At 38.5% G+C, this 22357-nt stretch overlaps 1 protein-coding gene across 1 annotated transcript in view; it reads right to left on the bottom strand.

The window, feature by feature from the left end:
- Positions 1 to 22357, bottom strand: part of LOC136875109 (uncharacterized) — a 146970-nt gene that overhangs the window by 37962 nt on the left and 86651 nt on the right. Inside the window, exon 4 of the mRNA XM_068227903.1 lies at positions 14575 to 14655. The gene's annotated coding sequence lies outside the window, so the exon portion shown is untranslated. The remainder of the gene's footprint in view (positions 1 to 14574; positions 14656 to 22357) is intronic.

Below are 22357 nucleotides of genomic sequence, written 5' to 3'. Positions count from 1 at the left end.
AACTTCAAACCACAAATATTCTTGATGATAGAGTGTCCGAACACCAGGAATCACAAAAAAATTGATGCTAGGAACATCTCATCCCGAAAGGTTCAACATTTAGTATAACACATAGTTCAATGATTTTTAATTAGATGACAGAATACTCAAGAAAAGCTACAGTTTGAATTAACGGATAGGGCGAACACCTGGTACACTTAAATGTGATTTGCTCTACATCCCTCTAAGTACTTCTACAGTCTTCTGAGATGTAGAGGTACCAGAATTTAGTCCTGCAGGATGTCTTTTACACGCCAGTAAAACTACCAATATGAGGCTGATGTATTTGAGCACATTCTAACATCACCAAACTCAGCCAGGATCGAGTTGCCAAGAGGGTGTTAGAACTATACACCTTAACTGTCTGAGCCACTAAGCGGGCCCCAGGAAATAAAAATCAAAGGGATTTATTTCAAGGCTTGATGCCAGCCACTGAAACAGACGATTTAAACCAATTCAATAGCCGAAAAAAGTTGTGTCGAATTACTCCTGCACGACCATGACGGAACAAGATACCTCTTTGAGAGCCCCTGGCATAGTTCCAATTAAGAACTGCAAGTAATGTTGGCCTGTCAAATACAGTGGGAGTATGAATGCCCAATGATTCTGTCCCTGCTTTTTACCTATACCTTCAATGAGAACTTATGCTGAATGTGACTGAACAATATGAGGAGGATTTTCATCACTCCAGATAAGGTTTCCATCACCCCAGATATCAGTGTTAAGAAAACTACGAATTTCATAATGCATAAAACAAGATTCATTAGCAGGAATAATTCTTGGGAGAAAATCCAGTAGCTTTCCAAGAACCATTAACAAAATAAATCGATATCATTGAAAGAAGATATTTGTTAAGTGTCACTAATAAAACAAGTGGTCCGATAGAAGAATGATGATGATGATGATGCTTGTTGTTTAAAGGGGCCTAACACCGAAGTTCATCGGCCCCAATAGAATAATGCAGAGATGTATAAAGTTATGAAAGGGGACAGAATCATGTGTCTAAATCATGGCAGACTGATTCTCTGGACTGGCCATGTTGCAAGAATGGCCAGAAGCAGGGTCATGGTCAACCAGATATAACCCCCACCCAGGAACACTTATTACAATATGGAGAACTGAACTGATACGGTAATATTAATCATATTTTTAATGAGTCAGCTACCAAGTGGTGATATCTAGACAGCCTGCAAATCACTAGATATTGTGGGTAGAGTTACTTTAATTTTGTGGGATTAACTATCACACCATGATTAAACGAACAAGTTAGGACTGTGTATGAACTACACATAACAGAATTTAAAAACGATGTGGATGGAGCTGTGCTGGATTTGAAGGCTTGATTTGGTGTTTTCGAGGTCTTGACTCACCCACATATTCAAAGGCAGCTACTGAACACATAAACAGCAAATACCATACTGTCGAGATTTACGGGTGTAAAATCAAATTAACCTAAACTGTACTTACTTGTCTTCTTCCTTGATAGAGGCAACCAGCTGACGAACTGTGGGTTCATCTACGATTATTTCCCCCTTAATATCTGTAAAAGGCTGTAAGGGACAAGAATGATATGCCAAGTAAGAAATGTAGAGTAGAAGTTTATAAATCAACATGACCTAGATGACAATATAAATTTCACAGTTGCACAACAAAAACATCAATATAGAGTCCTGATGTAAAAAAGAAATGAACATGTGTCATGTGATTATTATATGAAGAACAGGAGCAAAAATAGGAACTCATAATAGGGCAGTTCTGGAAGTGGGAGCAATAGAAGAAAACAAACTAGGAGGATAAGTATAATCCCCACATCTCTTTTTCTCTCTTCCTACAACATCCTGTCACCATCAAATCAAAATGAAATCAAATCAAAATCTCTTTATTTGCAAATGAGATGTCTACCTCGGTGGCAAATGGTACACTAAAATACATTATTGTCAAGCACTAAATTTTAAATTAACAAGAGAAGGAAAAAATTTTCCTAGAATACAATATTATACAATTTACGCTAATAATTTTTCTATTAAACACACACCTCATCCTTAATAAATTTCTATTGTATACAAAATTCTACTTATAATATCTCCTGTACTTACAAACATAGTCAACTCATATACAGTATGAAATTACTTCTAATAATACTATACAACAGGTATAAGATTAAAATTAACATTGCATTTATTCACTTATTTATTTTTTACCAATTTTGCAACCTAAGTAGCATAGCGACCTGCTGAGTCTTAACCAGAGCCCCTTTTTCCACCACTTTTCAGAGTTCCTGAAGGGCCTTCACAGCTACCGTAGCGGTCCCAGGGCCCTCGAAGTCCCCACTGTACTTCACCCCTACAGGCAGTCCTACTTGGGTTGTCCAAACTCCATAGACATTTTTTTAATTTACAATATCCTGCACTGGTTGAATGCCCTCTAACATATCATTTATTTTCTCTGTTGCTGTTTATTCTCTTCTGGAATATCTGTACAGATTATGGAAAAAGATCAACCACTACCCCTGGTAAACTGTTCCACTCCTTCACTCCCCTCACAATGAATGAAAATTTACCCCAATTGCTTCTGCTAAAATTCCTTCTAATTTTATACTTGTGATCAGTTCTGGCGATACAATTATTTTCCAACTGAAGCCTCTCACGGATTTCTCCCCATTCTTCTTCTCCTGTATAGGCTCTAATCCTAGTCTAGTTTTCTCCCTTCTCTTACTTAAAGTTTCCCACCCAAGTTCCTCTAACATTTCTGATACACTACATTTTCTCCTGAAATCCCCTGTTGCATATCTTGCTGCTTTCTTTTGCACACTATCTATTTCATTAATTAGGTATCCTTGGTGAGGATCCCAAACACTGTTTGCATATTCCAATAATGGATGAACAATACTTAAGCAACTTTTTTCTTTTAATTCATTGTTGCATCCTTTAAGTAGCCTCATAATGACATGTAACAATCTGTATGCTTTCCCAACAGTGTCATCCACATGAACCTTCCAGTGCAAATTACTTCCAAATCTCACACCTAAGTATTTGCACTTGCCATCTTTTGGGATAACTACCTCATCCAAAGTATATTCAAATTCAGTTTCGAAGCTCCTGTTTGTGAATGTTGTAACAGTTGATTTGCCTCCATTAACCTTCATATTCAAGAAAATTTCTTTCTAAGTCCATACCGGCTCCTCATGAACCAATTTTTATCATCACATATCACTTTGATGTACTTTGCAACTAAACTCTCTAGTATTTTACAAACTATACTGGTCTGGCTGATTGGTCTGTAGTTCTCTGGTTTCCTGTTATCACCCTTTCCTTTATAAATTGGTATTATTATAGATTCCTTGCATTGCTTTGGTATTACACTAATATTTACGACATAGGCAAAGAGGAATTTTAAATAAGGCACTATGTACCACCCCATTCTCTTTAATACCTCCCCAGTAATTTGATCACTTCCTGCTGCTTTTCCTTGCTGAAGCAGTTGGATTTCTCTGAAAATATCTTCATTTGTGAATGAGAAGCTTTTTGTTTCCCTATGTGACTCTCCCTCTCTGTCTTCTGTTACGGTTTCCAACTCCTGACAATCTTCTACTGAATCTCTGAATTCCCTACTAAATAGATTTGCTTTCTCCATATCTGTTAAATAGTGTTCACCTCCTTCTCCCACCATTGTAGGAATTTGGATTCCGTTTCCTTTTTGATTGTTAATATATGAATACAGCTTTTTCCATTTCCCTTTGTGGTCATTACCCTCTTGAAGTATGCCATTCATGTAATTCTCTTTTGCTCCCTTTTTCACTCTATTCAGTTCCCTCATTAGCTGTTTTCTAGCTTCTTTATTCTCCCTACCCTCCTTGTCATTTAAGATAAGTCCCAAATTCATCAACTTTAGTTTTTCTGTATAATTTCTTGTCATGTGTGACCCTCTTATTAAGCATTTTTGGTATGAGTCCTACATCCATTATTACAGCCTTATGGTCACTTATTCCTTCAATTACCTCAGCTTTATCATTAATTTCCCATGGTTTAACCAACAATACATCTACCAAGTTATTGAGACGAGTCGGTTCTTGTATTACTTGTGTAAATCCTCCCTCCCAAATTAACTTATTTGCCAGTTTGTGTTCATGGGCTTCACTTGAAGCTCCATTCCATTCAACTTCAGGCAAGTTTAGATCTCCCCCAATTATTACCATATCATTATTATTGATTTTATGAGTATAATCTATTATTCTTTCAAATAATACCATGTCTCTTTCCTCTCTTCCAGGCCTATATGTTCCTATGACTCCTACCTCCTTCTTATTATAACAAGCTAATTTTATCCCTCATATTTCATCCCTTTCATCAGCAAACCATTCAAGTGAACAATAAGTTTCCTTCACCAGAATAAACACCCCCCCCCTCCCATCTTATCTCCTTGGTCTCTATGATAGACTGTATACCCTTCTGGAAATACTTCTCTATTAGCCACCCCTTCTCTCAACCACAATTCCAGTCCTATCACCACATCAGTCTCATAAGATTCCATCAATGTACTGAATTTTAATTGTTTATTTACTGCACTCTGACAGTTTACCAAAAGCAGTCTCAGACCCTGTTCCTCCCTATAACTTGACTTTTGCAATTGGGTAACATTTGACTCATGAGTTGAGAACTTCCCTGGAACCCAGATCCTTGTACATAGATCTTGATTTAAGGATCTGGGTTTTCTGGCATGTTTTGCTGCATGTGCCAGTTTAGTGGTATAGATTTTCTTAAGTGCAGATTAGTCTGCAAATCTCTGTTGATAATTGTAGCAATTTGTCTACAGAGAGTTGCTTTTCCATTACCATTCAGATGTAACCCATGCCTAGTGAACATTTGCATGCCAAGACCTAAAGTATCTACAACATAGACATTTCTAAAACTCTTACATAATCTCTTGATTTTTATATTTGTATCATGTAAAGCTTTGTTCACACACCAGTCCTCTAAAAAGTCATACCTGGGTGGCACATTAACTACAATTACTTTTGAGTCAGGTAGTTTGGAAATCTTACCTCTGAGGGTCATAATTAGTTCCTCACCTTCGTTTGCAGCAATGTCATTTGTACCACTCACAATCACCACATAATTGTCCTTCTCTAAGAAAGGATCACAACTTGAAAGGACGTCTTCAGTTTTGGCATCTGGTTTTATTAGTCATAAAACCTCAGTTTCTGGATTCTGCAGCTCATCCTCGATGCCTACTTCCATACCCTGCCCTTGACTGTCCGTGTAGAGATGAATTTTTGGCAATCTTCACTTTCGGTTGGTTTTCTTCTTCTGTAGGTTACCTCCACTGGATTTAAAATTATTCAGAAAACTTGATGTGTCTTCTTCTGGAACTTGATGCAATGACTGAAATCTATCTTGGCACTGCAAAGAGTTTTTTCCCGGTTTTAAGTTGTACATAGTTTCTCCCATATGTTTAACATTAGGCCTAAAATGGCTATGGTCACTTCCGTCCATGGCGATCTTTCTTTTCCAATGTCTTTTTTATCTTCCAGTTTCTTTATTCTATCCTTTAAGCTTTTATTTTCAAGTTTCAGAGCACATAAATCTTCTTGTAGCACTCCTAAAATCTTAATTATAGTTTCGTAAGTATCTCTTTCTGGTTGTTCTGCCTAGTTTGTTTACACTCGGGACACAGCCTCACACTTTCTTCAATATCAGACCTATTTACAATATTTGCACAACGAAAATGGTACCATTCATCACATTTATGACACAGAATCTCATTTTTAACTACTCTTCTGCATTTGCCACATTTTTGACTGCATCTTACACCATTATCCACTACGGATATCACAAATTCACACACAGTAGTCGCCATCTTGTAACAGAGGGGCATCCTATTTAGTCTCTTAAATGATTTGTCACTTGTTTATGCCTTCTGTTCCCACAGATGACTGACTGTCAAAGAGACATCAACCTCTTGCCTACCATGTCCAAATTTCGTTAACAAATTGTCACTTGTTGGACTAAATACTGTTAAGCCCTATATTTCATTACCCAGAGAAAAGAGAATCTAAACTTTCAAGATGTGGATACAAAAGTAAAAATAATTTTGTTATTTTTTTAAGATGCCTTATGTCAATGGGATAGGAAGGGACTACGAGTAGAAGGAAACAGGGGTGACCTTAATTAAGAATGGAAAACCACAGAAAACCATATTCAGAGCTGTTGCCAGTGGGGCTCAAACCTGCTGATCTTGTGGTGGCAGCATAATTTTTAAAGAGAAAAGCTCATTAGCACAAAGTGATAAGGCCGGAATATATGGGTCACATTATGAGGAATCCTGAAAAGAACAGACTGCGACAAGTAATATTTCAAGGAAGAAGTTTAGGCAAAAGGACGTGGCAGATGATGTACTTCTCGAATTAACATTTTAAAGAAATGGGTTAGAGCTCTTCGACACATGACAAAAGGAAGATAACCATGCTTGTAGCCTAAATCCAGTTAGGATAAAGAAGCAGTAGCAGTGATTAAACCAGCTGCCAGCTACAATGGAGTGGAGGGGCTTTGAACAATACTATCTGCTATACATTACCTAGCATTAAATTTTGAACTACACGAAGAAAATGAAAGATGGTCATCAAAATATTAGATTACTTAAAACTTGTTCACTTGTGATTGTCCTGACAATGCCAACTCTGATTTGGTTTTTTGTTCCAAATGTCTAATGTAAGTTCATAATTGTCCTGTGGAAAAGTTAATATGTTAGCCACATTCTTCAGACTCATCTGGCAATTTACTTTGATAAGAATGGGCTTAACAATTAAATATTTCCTAGTAAATGAGTTAGCTTCAAATGTTAATAATTGTTTTTCAGAAAATATCCAGGTCAAGGATCGTTAAAATCATGAAAACAAAGAGAACTTCAGCAGTGGAAAGTGTCCTGTTCAAATGCTCAGGGATATTTCTGATGTTAGGAGCAATTATATAACATAAAACCATATAAAATAACACTGAATGGTCAGAAAAATGTAGATATACTGAAAACTATTCTGCTTATCGCAAACAATCCCATTCTTAAATATTCAGAACTTAAAATCTTTCATATGCTGTACTGGAAAATACAGCTCAGCTTGAAATATGTATCCTCCATATCACCTGTTGCCTGTTAAGTGCTCAGCCTGAAGGCAGGGAGGATCCTCAACAGCTTTACCATCAGGTGGCATAGAGAGCTAGGTGTCACTGGGCAGGCAAACTAAGGAAATGAAGATTGAGGTTGTTTTCCATTGCTTTCCTCTCCTAGCCAGACAGTGCTGTTACATATCAGTCTCTCATGTTCACTGAAATGTACACACAGACCAACCATATGAACATCAATTCCACACCGTTTCTTACAGGATGTGGCTGTACAAAGGAATGGTGTTACACCGCTCATTTCTCAGTCACTTTCATATCGTCAGAGTCAAGGATGACACTGAGACACAAAATACAAGTGACAAACTTGTTCTGGGCTAATCCAGAAGACATCAGGCATTAAGCACGCAGTATCTCACCAGAGATGGATTAGGGCAGGCTGTCTCATATGAAATTTTAAAAGGAAGTCATCAAGGACATAAGCCCTAAACCTCATGAACCATACTAATTACTATTCCTACAGGTTATCGGGACCAAAATGAGCTAGAATAAAATAGAGGGGCTGTAAGCCTGACATCAACGCTCCTTGTGAAGGCAGTCATGTTTCGAGTTGACATGAACATACGATCAACTGAGAGGGAAATTGTGCAAGGTGACTGGACTTCATTTGTTTTAAGAAATGAAAAGTTAACTTGCCACCTTCAAGATTGCCAGTGCTTTGTTCAGCATATAACTGTACTCATCAGTTTAACTAAAGCAAGGGTACATTCTTTTTAAATTAGTATTACTGAATTACAATGGAGGTTTGTTTTTGTAATTAAACCCATTTTAATGTTTACACTGAGAAAGTACTGGGAGTCATGGTAATTATTTGATTATGTTTCTGATTTCCTTTAAACAACAAGGAATTAAATCAACAATATGTTTTGAGGATGAAAATAGGCAAATGGAATCTCAAATACACTCTCCCTTGCAACAACATGCACTTGTGAACTGGCAAAAGGAACAGAGCCTCGTGTTAGTTCAAGATCTGAGGTAGTGTTGTCATGATGTTGTGGAAACAGGAACAATGGAGTTGGACAAAGATCGAATGTGAATGATGTCATACACCATGACAAAGTCTTCAAGGTCTTCAAGAAGCTTGCAGAGATTCTACATTGCCTTACATGACAGCAGGATAGTAGTAAAAGCCGTCAACGTGTAATGCCAAAATTTGTCAGCCAGGTCATATTAGTGCCAGTGAAGAAGAGCAGCTGACAGTGGGGTAAAATCCCACTACTTTGTGAGGTAGCCCAAGACACCGGGTTAGGAAATGCGACTGTACTTCATATCTGAAGGAACACCTGGGCATGAGAAATATTGCATCATGCTGGGTTCAGTATGATTTGACATATATTTCTATTTATTTATTTATTTATTTACTGCGCACTACAGGATTTCTAATCCCAATTATAGGGTGATATGAATAAACCGGAGACGTATCTCTTGTCTCATAAATATTAAGACATGTCTCAAATGTATATGAATAAAAAAGCGATGTCTCAGCAGTAACCTTTGCTCCTTGAGACACAGCTCGTTAGCGGATTCTCCCGGAGACACATCTCCAAATGTATATGAATAAACTGGAGTTTAGTCTCTCTGAATGGAGACTGGTCTCAGAATTTCTTGAGACAGCCCAGAAGGTGACTCAAGCTGATAGAATCAGGCTGAAAACGTGATGGCGGAGTTTATGATGGTTTTACAATGGAGAAGAAAAATTTATAAACCACAAAGAAATTCTCTCGAACATGATTATAAAGATCTCTACCGTTACCGGAAAGAATATGTGGAATGGTTAACACATTTTGTGGAACCAATACACGAGACATTCATATAAGAATAATGATAAAGATGATGACAATGATAGCCATTTGCGATAGGATTTACATGCATCATAAAGTCTAAGATGTTCAAAATCAAACCAGAAATATGCAAAACCGTGCAACATACAATTCTGATAATTTTCTTAGTAATTATTAAATTAATTTAATTATTCTTAATCTATTCTGCATTTGTGATTTTTTCTGTACGTTAACATTTATTCTATTCAAAAAATACGACTAACATTTTATAAATGAAATTAATTCACAATCACGGAAAAGGCCGAAACAAAACATAGCTATGTTTAAGATATGATCTACAATTATTCAAGGCTTTCATTATTCACTTTGTCCTGCTCCTTAGCTGAATGGTCAGCGTGGTACTTTTCGGTTCAGGGGGCCCGCGGGTTCGATTCGCTGTCGGGTCAGAGATTTTAACCTTAAATCCTCAACATTCCTGCAACTCACACACAACACTATCCTCCACTACAATAACACGGCAGATGACACCCATCCTCGTCGGAGGGTCTGCCTTACGAGGGCAGTACCAGGCTAGAAATAGCCACACGAAATTATTATTATTATTATTATTATTATTATTATTATTATTATTATTATTATAATTATTATTATTCATATTTTGATATCTGGAAGGATATTTTTTTCAAGTCTGAAAATTATTGCTCTCTATCACATCTTGGCCAAATGGTATTGAACGAATGTGCGAGTATCTTTGGTCCTGGTGTAAGCTATCCCATTTATGTTTAAGTGCCGTAAAATTCCCTGCCCATGCCTTCTTCGATTGCACTGTTTCTAAGTTTATTTAAAAGTTTCAACCAGCGGCTCGTGCCCTTGAAAAAATGTGCTGTAACTGGTTTCACAACATTTAACAGATTCGCATAATGACGTTATTCGGCCAGCGATTTGCTGCCTCTATGAGTGCTGCTGTTTCTCAACCATCGCACCAAAATCTCACTCACGCCAAATATTATGAGGGAAGCATTTGGTTTTAATCAGACAGATTTCGACGAAACTTCGATGAATTGTCAATCTACCTGTCTTAAATTTATTGCTGATATTCACTTTGTCATAAAATCAACGACATTGTTATAATTAATTGCTAAAGAAAAGCTGGGTGGTTTGCAGCTGTATTGACCTCGCGTATGCACTGTAGAAATGCACTGATAGTTCTATTTTAAAGTTACATTAAACAGTGCGCTATAGAGTGAAAATTAGATTTTGACAACATGAACAGAATGTCTTGCTCGTCAAACCCATTTTACTAACATGCACAGGATATGAATATTTCAAAATATTAGACTTTTAATACTTCTTTGTCGTTTACAATTGAAGCTAAAATATGTAATATGAAATCCTCGTCATTTGTATATAAACTTGCATGCTATAAATAGCCTTAAACTTTCGGATTCTTGTTGAGAGTGATTCATTTTGTCACACTGCGGGTAACCTATATAACAACGTCAATCATGCAGCGATGTTCTGATGTCTTAATTGATCATCCTAGCATGTTTCATTGAAATTGCTGCCATCTACACACCACGTTCCATGTACAACTGGAGCAAAAATTTACTGTCAATAAATACCGGTACGAAAATGTTATTTCACGGTTATCACCATTGAGTTCTGGATGTCTATAGCTCATAATGTTACTAAGTTTCATTGCAATTTGTCGGTCCAAATCAAACAACTCCCTTGTTAGTTTTATTCGTTAATGAATATGGATAGCATTTTGTATTATTTCTATGTTTTAAAACTTTGAAATTTATACAGTTTATGCAACAGTATATAGGTACTGGTTGTATATTACATACCAGGTGAGTTGGGCGTGTAGTTAGGGGCGCTGTGAGCTTACATCCTGTAGGTAGTGGGTCAAGCCCCTGAATATCGTTTTCCGTGGTTTCCCATTTTCACACCAGGCAAATGCTGGGACTTCCATCCCACCCCTAAACCTGTCCCATCGTCGCCATAAGACCTATCTATGTAGGTAAAACAAATTGTAGAAAAAGTACATTATATGCAGAAACACCCCTAGCTATGCACAGGTGTGATCAATAAACTCCTCCTGTTCGTGAAGAATGAAGTACAAAGCGTGTTTAAAAAAGTGTTTGAATGACTTTCAATGACCGCAGAAAATTATGCATTTGTATGTGGATCCTAAATGTGATGATAAATACAATGTAACTTCTTACACAATATCTTGAAGGAAACTTACAAGAAAAGAAACCTTAAATCAGTCGTTCCCAATACCGAGCTCGATAGCTGTAGTCGCTTAAGTGCGGCCAGTATCCAGTAATCGGGAGATAGTGGGTTCGAGCCCCACTGTCGGCAGCCCTGAAAATGGTTTTCCGTGGTTTCCCATTTTCACACCAGGCAAATGCCGGGGCTGTACCTTAATTAAGGCCACGGCCGCTTCCCTCCAATTCCTAGGCCTTTCTTATTCCATCGTCGCCGTAAGACATATTTGTGTCGGTGCGACGTAAAGCAAATAGCAAAAAAAAAAAAAGAATAAAAAAGAACAGTCGTTCCCAAGCTGGGGTTCAAGTATACTAAGTTTACAAGCCACTACGTTTATGTAAGCCTAGAAAGAATTGAAATAAGAACTAGTGATTACTGAATATTGATAGGTAGAATAGGCTCCCAAGTGAAACATAACTGAAGAAGTCTGTCAAGAACTATTCTAAATGAAAAAAATATCGGTGGGTGTTCCATTTTGGTTGTACTTGTTTGTTCTGCTCTTTTCTCCCTTTCATGTAAAATATTTTCCATTTGCAGTTGCAAAATCTGAAATGAGTTCTTCTGTTTTTTTCGAGAACACAATGTCGCTTTTCAATCTTTTTCACTTTTAAATCTAACACTTTCATCTGTTCCAACAAAACCTCTCTTCGTAGCCCTCTGATTGTTAATTCACTCGTCAGCTGACAGATACCAGAGCCAGTGTGCGAGACTCATCTCAAACGGAAGGAGACAAGTCTCGTTAGCGAGAAACAAACTTTATTCATATACATGACGGGTTCTGTCTCGCAAGTGACTTCCTCCTTCGAGACTTGTCTCCGAGTTACATCTCATTTTTATTCGTATCACCCATAGTGGCAAATGTTTACACATCTTTTTATTCTTGGGTACGATTGTGTGCTCCTCCACAGCATTACTCTTCATTTTAGGAACACATCCTGCAACCCAGTTTCAGAAAGTAGCAGCAACACATTCTGCAGGATCCATGCATCATTTTGCAGAGGCTCGCAGCGCAAACTGTGGCTCATTTGATTTGTGAATGGAGCTGTGAATAGCTGTACCATCCACCATAATCCACTGACTTAAGCCCCTGTGACACTCACATGATTCCTATGATAAGATGAAGGAACCACTTTGAGGTCTTCGCTTCAGGACTGTTCCAGAGATTCCACAGCAGTAGATAAATATGAACATAAAAGGCTGCTATAGGTACCCAACAACTCCCACATCATGGACAACAGGGAGTACACAATGCTTGTGATAGCCTGACGGACAGAAAATTTTGGTATAACATGTATCTCCTTTGTATGAGTTGCAATGAAATAGATTAAATTCATAAAATTCCAAACCCAGTATAGATCCGAGAACATCCCTTTTACAAGTTGTTTTACACTGATAGTTCTTATGGCGATGACAGGATAGAAAAGGGCTAGGAGCGGAAAAGAAGCAGCCTTGGCCTCAATTAAGGTACAACTGTGAGGTGTAAAAGGAAAACCATGAAAAACTTTCCTTAGGGCAGCTGACAATGGGGTAAAATCCCACTAATTTTCTGGATGGAGCATATTAAATATAGCAAAGTACTCAGCACAAAGAACTGTTGACCTGAACTCATCAAGACAACTAACATGAGGTGGCTGGAATATGTGGGTCACATTATGAGGACTAAGAAAAAGAATGGTCTGCTACAAGCAATATTTCAAGGAAAAAAGGTTAGGCAAAAGAAGACCTGGCAGAAGATGAACATGAAGGCTTGACATTTCAAAGAAATAGTATGGAGCCCTTTGGCACATGACAAGAGAAGACAGCTATGCTCGTAGCCTAAATGTGGCTAGGATAAGGTAGCAAACGCAGTGATGAAACCAGCTGCCATGCAGTGGAAGGGTTTTGAACAAAAATAGCTGCTATATATTACCTAGCATTAAATTTGAAGATCTCTATTGTTTAAGGGGGCCTAACAGCTAGGTGATCAGCCACTAATAGTAAAGGGTGAATGACATGGAAATTATAATTTCAAAATGTATCCACTGACTGGAATCTAAAACAAATGATGGTGAAACAAAAACAATCACTGGCTCTTCATAATCGTAGACTCATGGTATGTCACACCACTCATGGGCAACACAAACCCAACACGTGTGTTCCTCACCTCGTGGGATTAAACAAGGGTGCCAGCAAAACTTGTGGTGTTTCTGACATTGTGGTACTAATCACAACAGTGGTTCACCACACATTACGCTAGTGCCCACATGCAACACAAATTCATGGTGTTCCTCACATAATGATATTACTCTCATGTAATGCAGATTCACGGTTTTCATAACATAATGGTACAAATCAGAGGCGGCAGCCAAAGCTGTGGTGATTCTCACATAGTGCTACTAACAACAGAAAATGTAGACCCATGGTGTTTGTCACACAGTGGTCCACTCACAGGTAACACCGTGGAACCAACCAGTTGAATCTACACAATTACACTTACTACAAACAATGCCCAGAATCGTTATGTTCCTCACATAATTGTAATAATAATAATAATAATAATAATAATAATAATAATAATAATAATAATAATAATGCAGATCCATTGTTTTCCTATAAAATTTATACTAGTCACAAGGAATGCTGACATGGTAATGGTACTAATAACAAGTAATCTCACGGTTCTAATTTTATCATCCCCTCATCACCCCTTTTAATCACCTCCTAGGACAGGCAAGTAATGTGGGTATAGTCTTCTTCGATGTCCCCCAACCACAGAGGGTAGAAGAGAGAGAAGAAAGAAAAAAGAATGGTTCCGATGGTAAGAAAAATTAAGTACTGGACAAAGAAGGACAAGGGCCATAAAGAGTGTGAACATAAAAGACTCCTAGGCATCAAATCCTCTATTACCGTCGTGGTTGGGAAAACAACATGGGTTGACCAAGGGAGGTTGGACAGGATAGGTGAAGGGAGGGGCTGACACAAGTACGTGGAAGCAACGCAAGGATTCAGGTAAGAGCCCCACGGTCATCAACCCATGTTCACAAGTTGAAAGCTCCTGGGACCAATTTTAGTCACATTTTACGACAGTCAGGAGATACCGTGGGGTGTATTCTTCTCCTGCGCCCCACACCCACAGGCAGTAACATAACATTTTGAACTATATGAAGATATGTAAATATTATTTCAAAAATAGGCAATCTCGCTATAAATATCATACTTCCCCCTTAAAATGAGGAGTCGTTTATTGAAGTCTATTCAGTAGATTGCTCACAATTTGCATAATCAGAAAAAAGTTCATCAAAATATTAGATTATTTTAAATGTGTTCACCTGTGTCTGTCCTGGGTCTGGCAGCTCCGACTTGGTTTCTTCTTTCAAATACATCTCATCTGATGTAAGTACACAGTTGTCCTGTGGAAGAGTTAATATATTAGGCACATTCTTCATATATATTGGGAAATTTCTTTAGATATGAGTGGGCTTAACAATTGAACATTTCCTAGTAAGTGAGTCAGTTTCAGTTTCAATTCTTCACTATCGTTTTTCAGAAAATTTCCATGTTGAGGATCCTTAAAAACATGACTACAAAAAGACCTCCAGAAATGGAAAAATGTCTGTTTGAACACTCAGAGATATTTTTGAAGTGTGGAGCAATTATATAAGAACGTCTAGAACAATAGTGAAAAATCTGGAAATGTACAGATATACTGAAAACTATTCTGCTCATCATAAAGAAACTAATCTGATATATTCAGAACTTCGAAGTTTATCACTGTCACCTTTCACCGGTTGTTCCAGCAAATACAGCTCAGCATGAAATATGCATTGTACATATCTCCTGTTGTCTGCAAAGTGCTCAGCCTGAAGGTAGGGAGGATCCTCAACAGCTCTGCCATAGAGAGATAGGTGTGACAGAGGGTGCAAACTAAGAAAATGAAGAGTGAGGTTGTTTTCCATTGCTTTCCTCTCCTAGCCAGACAGTGCTGTTACATACCAGTCTCTCATGTTCACTGAAATATACACACAGACCAACCATATGAACATCAATTTCACTCTCTTTCCTACAGGATGTGGCTGTATTAGGAATGGTCTTACCAGCACAGCTCATATCTCAGTCATTTTTATATTGTCAGAGTCAAGGATAAGACTGAGACACAAAATAAGAGAGGCAAACTTGTTCTGGGCCAATCCAGAAGACATTAGGCATTAAGCACTCAGTATCTCACCAGAGATGGATTAGGGCAGGTCACATCATATGGAAGTCACGTGGGGAAAGTGTGTGGAGGAAAGGGTACCAGGGTAGAGTGTTATCCAGGAATTAGGTTGAGGCAGATGTTGAGGAAAGTAGAAGAGAGGGAGGAGGGGAAGGAGAAGGTGGTAGTGTTTCACGTTGGTACCAACAACGTAAGGCAAGCTGATATAAGTACCAACATAGTTGGAGATGTGTGGGATCTGGTAAATGCAGCACGGGTGAAGTTTAAGAAAGTGGAGATTATTATTAGTGGAATACTGTGTAGAAGGGATACTGACTGGAGGGTGATTGGGGATTTAAATGAGACTATGGAGTGGGTATGTGGGAAAGTGGGAGTGAAATTTCTAGATCCAAATGGGTGGGTAGGAGATAGGGATCTGCGCTCAGATGGCCTTCATTTAAACCGCAGTGGTACGTATAAGTTAGGAAATTTGTTTGGAAGGGTAATAGGGAGGTACATTCAGGGAAACGGGATGGCCTAGGGAGCGGTGATAAGGGAACAGGGAACTGGAAATCAAGTAGGGATGACATAAAATTGTTAGTGTTGAACTGTAGAAGTATTGTAAGGAAAGGAATAGAATTAAGTAATTTAATAGATATATATTCACCAGATATTGTAATAGGTGTTGAATCATGGCTGAGAAATGATATAATGGATGCAGAAATTTTCCCACGGCACTGGAGTGTGTATCGTAGAGATAGGATAGGAAGGGTGGGAGGCGGAGTGTTCATTCTGGTGAAAGAAGAATTTGTAAGCTACGAAAAAGTTAAAGATGAGACACATGAAATTCTAGGTGTAAGGCTCATTTCTAAAGATAATAGGCAACTTGATATATTTGGAGTGTACAGATCGGGAAAGGGTAGCACTGACGCGGATTCAGAATTATTTGATAGGATAGTCAGCTATGTGGGAAACGACATGGAAAGAAATGTGATTGTAGCGGGAGATCTGAATTTGCCAGATGTCAATTGGGAAGGAAATGCGAACGACAGAAAGCATGACCAACAAATGGCAAATAAGTTAATATGGGAAGGACAGCTGATTCAGAAAGTGATGGAACCAACCAGAGGGAAAAATATCCTGGATGTCGTGCTGATAAAACCAGATGAGCTCTATAGGGAAACTGAAGTAATAGATGGTATTAGTGATCATGAAGCTGTTTTTGTGGTAGTTAAAAATAAATGTGATAGAAAGGAAGGTCTTAAAAGTAGGACTGTTAGGCAGTACCACATGGCTGATAAAGCAGGCATGAGGCAGTTTCTAAAAAGTAGCTATGATCGGTGGAAAACGGTAAATATAAATGTAAACAGACTCTGGGATGGGTTTAAAGAAATTGTTGAGGAATGCGAAAACAGGTTTGTACCATTAAGGGTGGTAAGGAATCGTAAAGACCCACCTTATTATAATAGAGAAGTAAAGAGACTAAGAAGGAGGTGCAGACTGGAAAGAAATAGAGTTAGAAATGGCTGTGGAAGTAAGGAGAAATTGAAGGAACTTACTAGAAAATTGAATCAAGCAAAGAAGGCAGCTAAGGATAATATGATGGCAAGCATAATTGGCAGTCATACGAATTTTAGTGAAAAATGGAAGGGTATGTATAGGTATTTTAAGGCAGAAACAGGTTCCAAGAAGGACATTCCAGGAATAATTAATGAACAAGGGGAGTGTGTATGTGAGGATCTTCAAAAGGCAGAAGTATTCAGTCAGCAGTATGTAAAGATTGTTGGTTACAAGGATAATGTTGAGATAGAGGAGGAGACTAAGGCCAAAGAAGAAATAAAATTTACATATGATAACAATGACATTTACAATAAGATACAAAAGTTAAAAACTAGAAAAGCGACTGGAATTGATCAGATTTCTGGGGATATACTAAAGACAATGGGTTGCGATATAGTACCATATCTGAAGTACTTATTTGATTATTGTTTGGTCGGAGGAGCTATACCGGATGAATGGAGAGTTGCTATAGTAGCTCCTGTGTATAAAGAAAAGGGTGATAGACATAAAGCTGAAAATTACAGGCCAGTAAGTTTGACATGCATTGTATGTAAGCTTTGGGAAGGCATTCTTTCTGATTATATTAGACATGTTTGTGAAATTAATAACTGGTTCGATAGAAGGCAATTCGGTTTTAGGAACGGTTATTCCACTGAAGCTCAACTTGTAGGATTCCAGCAAGATATAGCAGATATCTTGGATTCAGGAGGTCAAATGGACTGTATCGCAATTGACCTGTCTAAAGCATTTGATAGGGTGGATCATGGGAGACTACTGGCAAAAATGAGTGCAATTGGACTAGACAAAAGGGTGACTGAATGGGTTGCTTTATTTCTAGAAAATAGATCTCAGAGAATTAGAGTAGGTGAAGCTTTATCTGACCCTGTAATAATTAAGAGGGGAATTCCTCAAGGCAGTATTATCGGACCTTTATGTTTTCTTATATATATAAATGATATGAGTAAAGGAGTGGAATCGGAGGTAAGGCTTTTTGCGGATGATGTTATTCTCTATAGGGTGATAAATAAGTTACAAGATTGTGAGCAACTGCAACATGACCTCGAAAATGTTGTGAGATGGACAGCAGGCAATGGTATGTTGATAAACGGGGTTAAAAGTCAGGTTGTGAGTTTTACAAGTAGGAAAAGTCCTCTCAGTTTTAATTACTGCGTTGATGGGGTGAAAGTTCCTTTTGGGATCATTGTAAGTATCTAGGTGTTAATATAAGGAAAGATCTTCATTGGGGTAATCACATAAATGGGATTGTAAATAAAGGGTACAGATCTCTGCACATGGTTATGAGGGTGTTTAGGGGTTGTAGTAAGGATGTAAAGGAGAGGGCATATAAGTCTCTGGTAAGACCCCAACTAGAGTATGGTTCCAGTGTATGGGACCCTCACCAGGATTACCTGATTCAAGAACTGGAAAAAATCCAAAGAAAAGCAGCTCGATTTGTTCTGGGCGATTACCGACAAAAGAGTAGCGTTACAAAAATGTTGCAATGTTTGGGTTGGGAAGAATTGAGAGAAAGAAGAAGAGCTGCTCGACTAAGTGGTATGTTCCAGGCTGTCACGGAGAGATGGCGTGGAATGACATTAGTAGACGAATAAGTTTGAATGGCGTTTATAAAAGTAGGAAAGATCACAATATGAAGATAAAGTTGGAATTCAAGAGGACAAACTGGGGCAAATATTCATTTATAGGAAGGGGAGTTAGGGATTGGAATAACCAAGAGGGATGTTCAATAAATTTCCAATTTCTTTGAAATCATTTAGGAAAAGGCTAGGAAAACAACAAATAGGGAATCTGCCACCTGGGCGACTGCCCTAAATGCAGATCAGTACTGATTGATTGATTGATTGATTGATTGATTGATTGATTGAAGTCATCAAGGACATAAGCCCTAAACCACACAAACCAAACAAACAATTATTCCTATAGGTTATCTGAATCACACCGAGGTACAATAACACAGAGGGGCTGTGTGCCTGACAGCGCTCCTCATGGAGGCATGAGAACATAATTATGATCAGCTGACAGGGAGACTGTGCATGGTGACTGGACTTCATTTCTTTAACAAGTGAAAAGTTTGATTGTTGCCTTCAAGAATGCCAACCCAATGTTCAGCATAAGGCTGCACTAATCAGTGAAACTAGACCATGGATACATTCTGTTTTAAGTAAATATTACTGAATTATAACTGACATTGCTTTTTTAATTCCTGTTTCCAATGAAGCACATTTTAAGTTTTATTTGAGGTCAGGTCAGATACATCCTGCTACCATATGCAACAGTAGAGGAATGTGTGGTCATTACCAAACCTGACAAACTAAGGGAGAACCAATGGCTATGGGCAGAGGAGTTCACCTTTAGAGGGCTTGTTGAAACCACTGTGTAGGAAATAACATGTCTATTCAACTGAAAGCTGCTGCCTTGCAGATGTGGCAGGGGACTGCTAAAGGGTAAGGGAGATAACTCTGACAGAAAGTATTCTCTAATGTCAGGCATAGCAAGTTAATTGGAGAGTAACTGCAATCATTCTCCACACTTATATGAGCCCCAAATGGAACCAGAGAACTCAGAGTAGACAACAGCGGCCGCAGACCCACACCAGGTATGATGGCTTACAGCCTGAGGATAGGCCAGGCTTCGTGACTGTGCAACGACCCCAGCAAGACAACACACTCAAACAAGAACTATCGATGTACTGAGTTTGACTGGGAAATTAGGAGATTTAGTGGACATCATGGAGAGAAGGAAATTAGCAAACCCTGGACTGAGTGAAACTAAATGGAAAGGTAAAGGGAAGAAAGAGTTGAGAAAAACTTTACCCTCTACTGGAATATTAACAGAGAGATGAGAAATGGAGTAGGATTAGGCCTATAAAGGCAACAGTTCATCTTGGGAAAGAGAAGCTGATACTGGTGCACAAGTATGTCCCTCAGCCGGGTTGCAGTCAAGATGATAGGAACAAATTGTCAAAGACCTAGAAGAGACCATAAGGACCTCATCGAACAGCTCGGGACAGACAGGAAAGGCTATGAGAAGGTGATGGGACCACATGGCTATGGGAGAAGGAGTTCAAAAGAGCAACATCATCTAGATTTCTGCATAAGAAACTGTTTGGTGGTAAAAAAAACGTTGGTTCAACAAAAGAATCAGTCACAAGATTACCCGTTATAGCTGGGATGGAAAGAGCAAGACGGTAGAGGTTTGCAGGAAAGACAAGAGCGAGAGTCGCCCTGTTGGATCGAAAGAGTAAGATCTTCAATAAAGGAAAGCAGCATAGCACAAAAAAACGAGAGAGAATGATATCCAAGACAGAAAAGGTAAGAGACCTTGAGAGCAAGTTTGAGAGTAAAGAGAGTAGTAGAAGAGGAGATGGTAAAGTCCTGGGAGAAGACAGCAGAGACAATATCAAATGATTGTTCAGAGTGATCATGAACAGAAGGTATTCAGTTGAAACCATCCAAGCAATTGAGGATCCTCGTGGAGACCTGGCCAGGAAATAAGAGGATGTCAGAGAAGTTCTGATGAAGTATACTGATCACCTATTGAAAAGGACAGAAGCACATCAGAGAACAAAAGAACAAGATTTTTAAACTTGTACAGAGAAACCTCCCATTACATGGGCAGAAACAGAAGGAGCCCTTAAGATGAAGCAAGGGAAATCCCCAGGAATCAATGAAGTCATCATGGGCATTATTAATGCAGCAGGAGTCCAGGGTTTACAGTGGCTACACAGAGTCCTCAATACAGTTTGGAAAGATAATAAGATACCTACTGATTGGAGGAAGGGTGTCAGTATTCCTCTGTTTAAGAAAGGAAATCGACGAAAATGCTCCAACTACCGCGGAATAACGCTCTTTTGTCATGGGATTATGATTCTTGAGAAAATTTTAGAGAGCATTTTTCAAGTCATTTTAACCCTCCGTTACACGCGCCGTGGAGTGAGAGTCCGCACTTTATTATTCTTTGGTATCATAGGCCGAAAATGCAAGGCAGAACAGGCTGCCTTCTTGTAGCTTCCTTCTGCAACAATACAAAGGCCGTGACGGCGTGAGAATGTCTGAGTAATCGCCAAGCTGTTGATTACAGAAGTTTATATTGTCAACTGCAGACTTGCGGAGTCTGAGTCCGCAGGCACGTATTGGTGAGTTGTTAATCTTACTCACTCTTTTGGTAAGTCATCCATTCTTCCGTTGCTATTTATTATAAAATTATATACTTTTATTACTTACAAGTGTAGTAGTAGCCTCATTTTCATATATTTTCTACTTGTGATTATTTACAGTGGGATAAACCCGATATTACAAAATGAGCTATGAATAATTATTTTGCGTACTCTTTCTGGGGAGTTGGTGCGATTTATTCCGAGAGTTATGGATCCAATCGAGCAGTGGTTGGACGACGAAGTTGGTGCAAGTGATGATAGTAGTGATCGGGACATCTTAAACTTTAGTGATCATAATTCTGAGAGCAAACAGTCCACGTGCGAAGAGGACGTGACTGAATGTGAGCAGCATGAAATGTACATTGGAATGGACGGGACCGAGTGGAATCATCGCCCTGCAATATAAGGGTCAGGCAACCTGAACATAATATTATAAAACACTTGCCTGGAGTAGTAGGAGCTGCCATGAATACTGAGACGCCAGTTAAAGCTCTGGAATTGTTCCTTAGCGACGAAATGCTACAAGAAATCGTAAGATGCACGAATCGCTATATATACCCTTGTGTCATACAAGTCAAGAAAAGACAAAGTTGTATTGGTTCCATCTACTTTCCATGAGGACCATTCTATTGATGACGATTCAGATGGATCAAAACCCTCAATGAGTACTTTCTATAATGACACGAAGTCGAGCGTTGATAAGGTGGATGAAATGAAATGCACTTACTCCATGGAAAGAACATCACAAAGTCGTGACTTTTCCGTGCGATATACATCAATTAATAAAATGTAACGATTACAATTTCATTCCAAGAAGTAAATTAATAACAAATTATTGTTAGTTTATACTTAGTTTTGCCAAGTCCTGTGATTTGCAATTGATAACTTCTAATTTATCCGAAAGCACTGAAATGTTCTTGTAAATTTAGATTATATATACATTTATCAATACAAATAAAATCGAAATAAAGTAATTACGATGTAAGACAGATTGAAAAAATAGAGAAATAAGGAATTCTTGGAAAATGATTGAAACGAAAGGAATGGAAGCTCACAAACAATCGCGGACTGTCAGTCCGCGCGCGTGTAGTGGTGTTACAACAGAGCACGCATTTAACGGAGGGTTAAAGCCATAGTTTCAAGAGGAACAATTTGGCTTCAGGCCTAACAGGTCCACAAACGACCT

This window comes from Anabrus simplex, chromosome 5 (genome assembly GCF_040414725.1).
Source record: "Anabrus simplex isolate iqAnaSimp1 chromosome 5, ASM4041472v1, whole genome shotgun sequence".
NCBI classification, from domain to species: domain Eukaryota; kingdom Metazoa; phylum Arthropoda; class Insecta; order Orthoptera; family Tettigoniidae; genus Anabrus; species Anabrus simplex.
The sequence above is the reverse complement of the archived record's forward strand: the minus strand, read 5'-3'. Positions and strand labels throughout refer to the sequence as shown.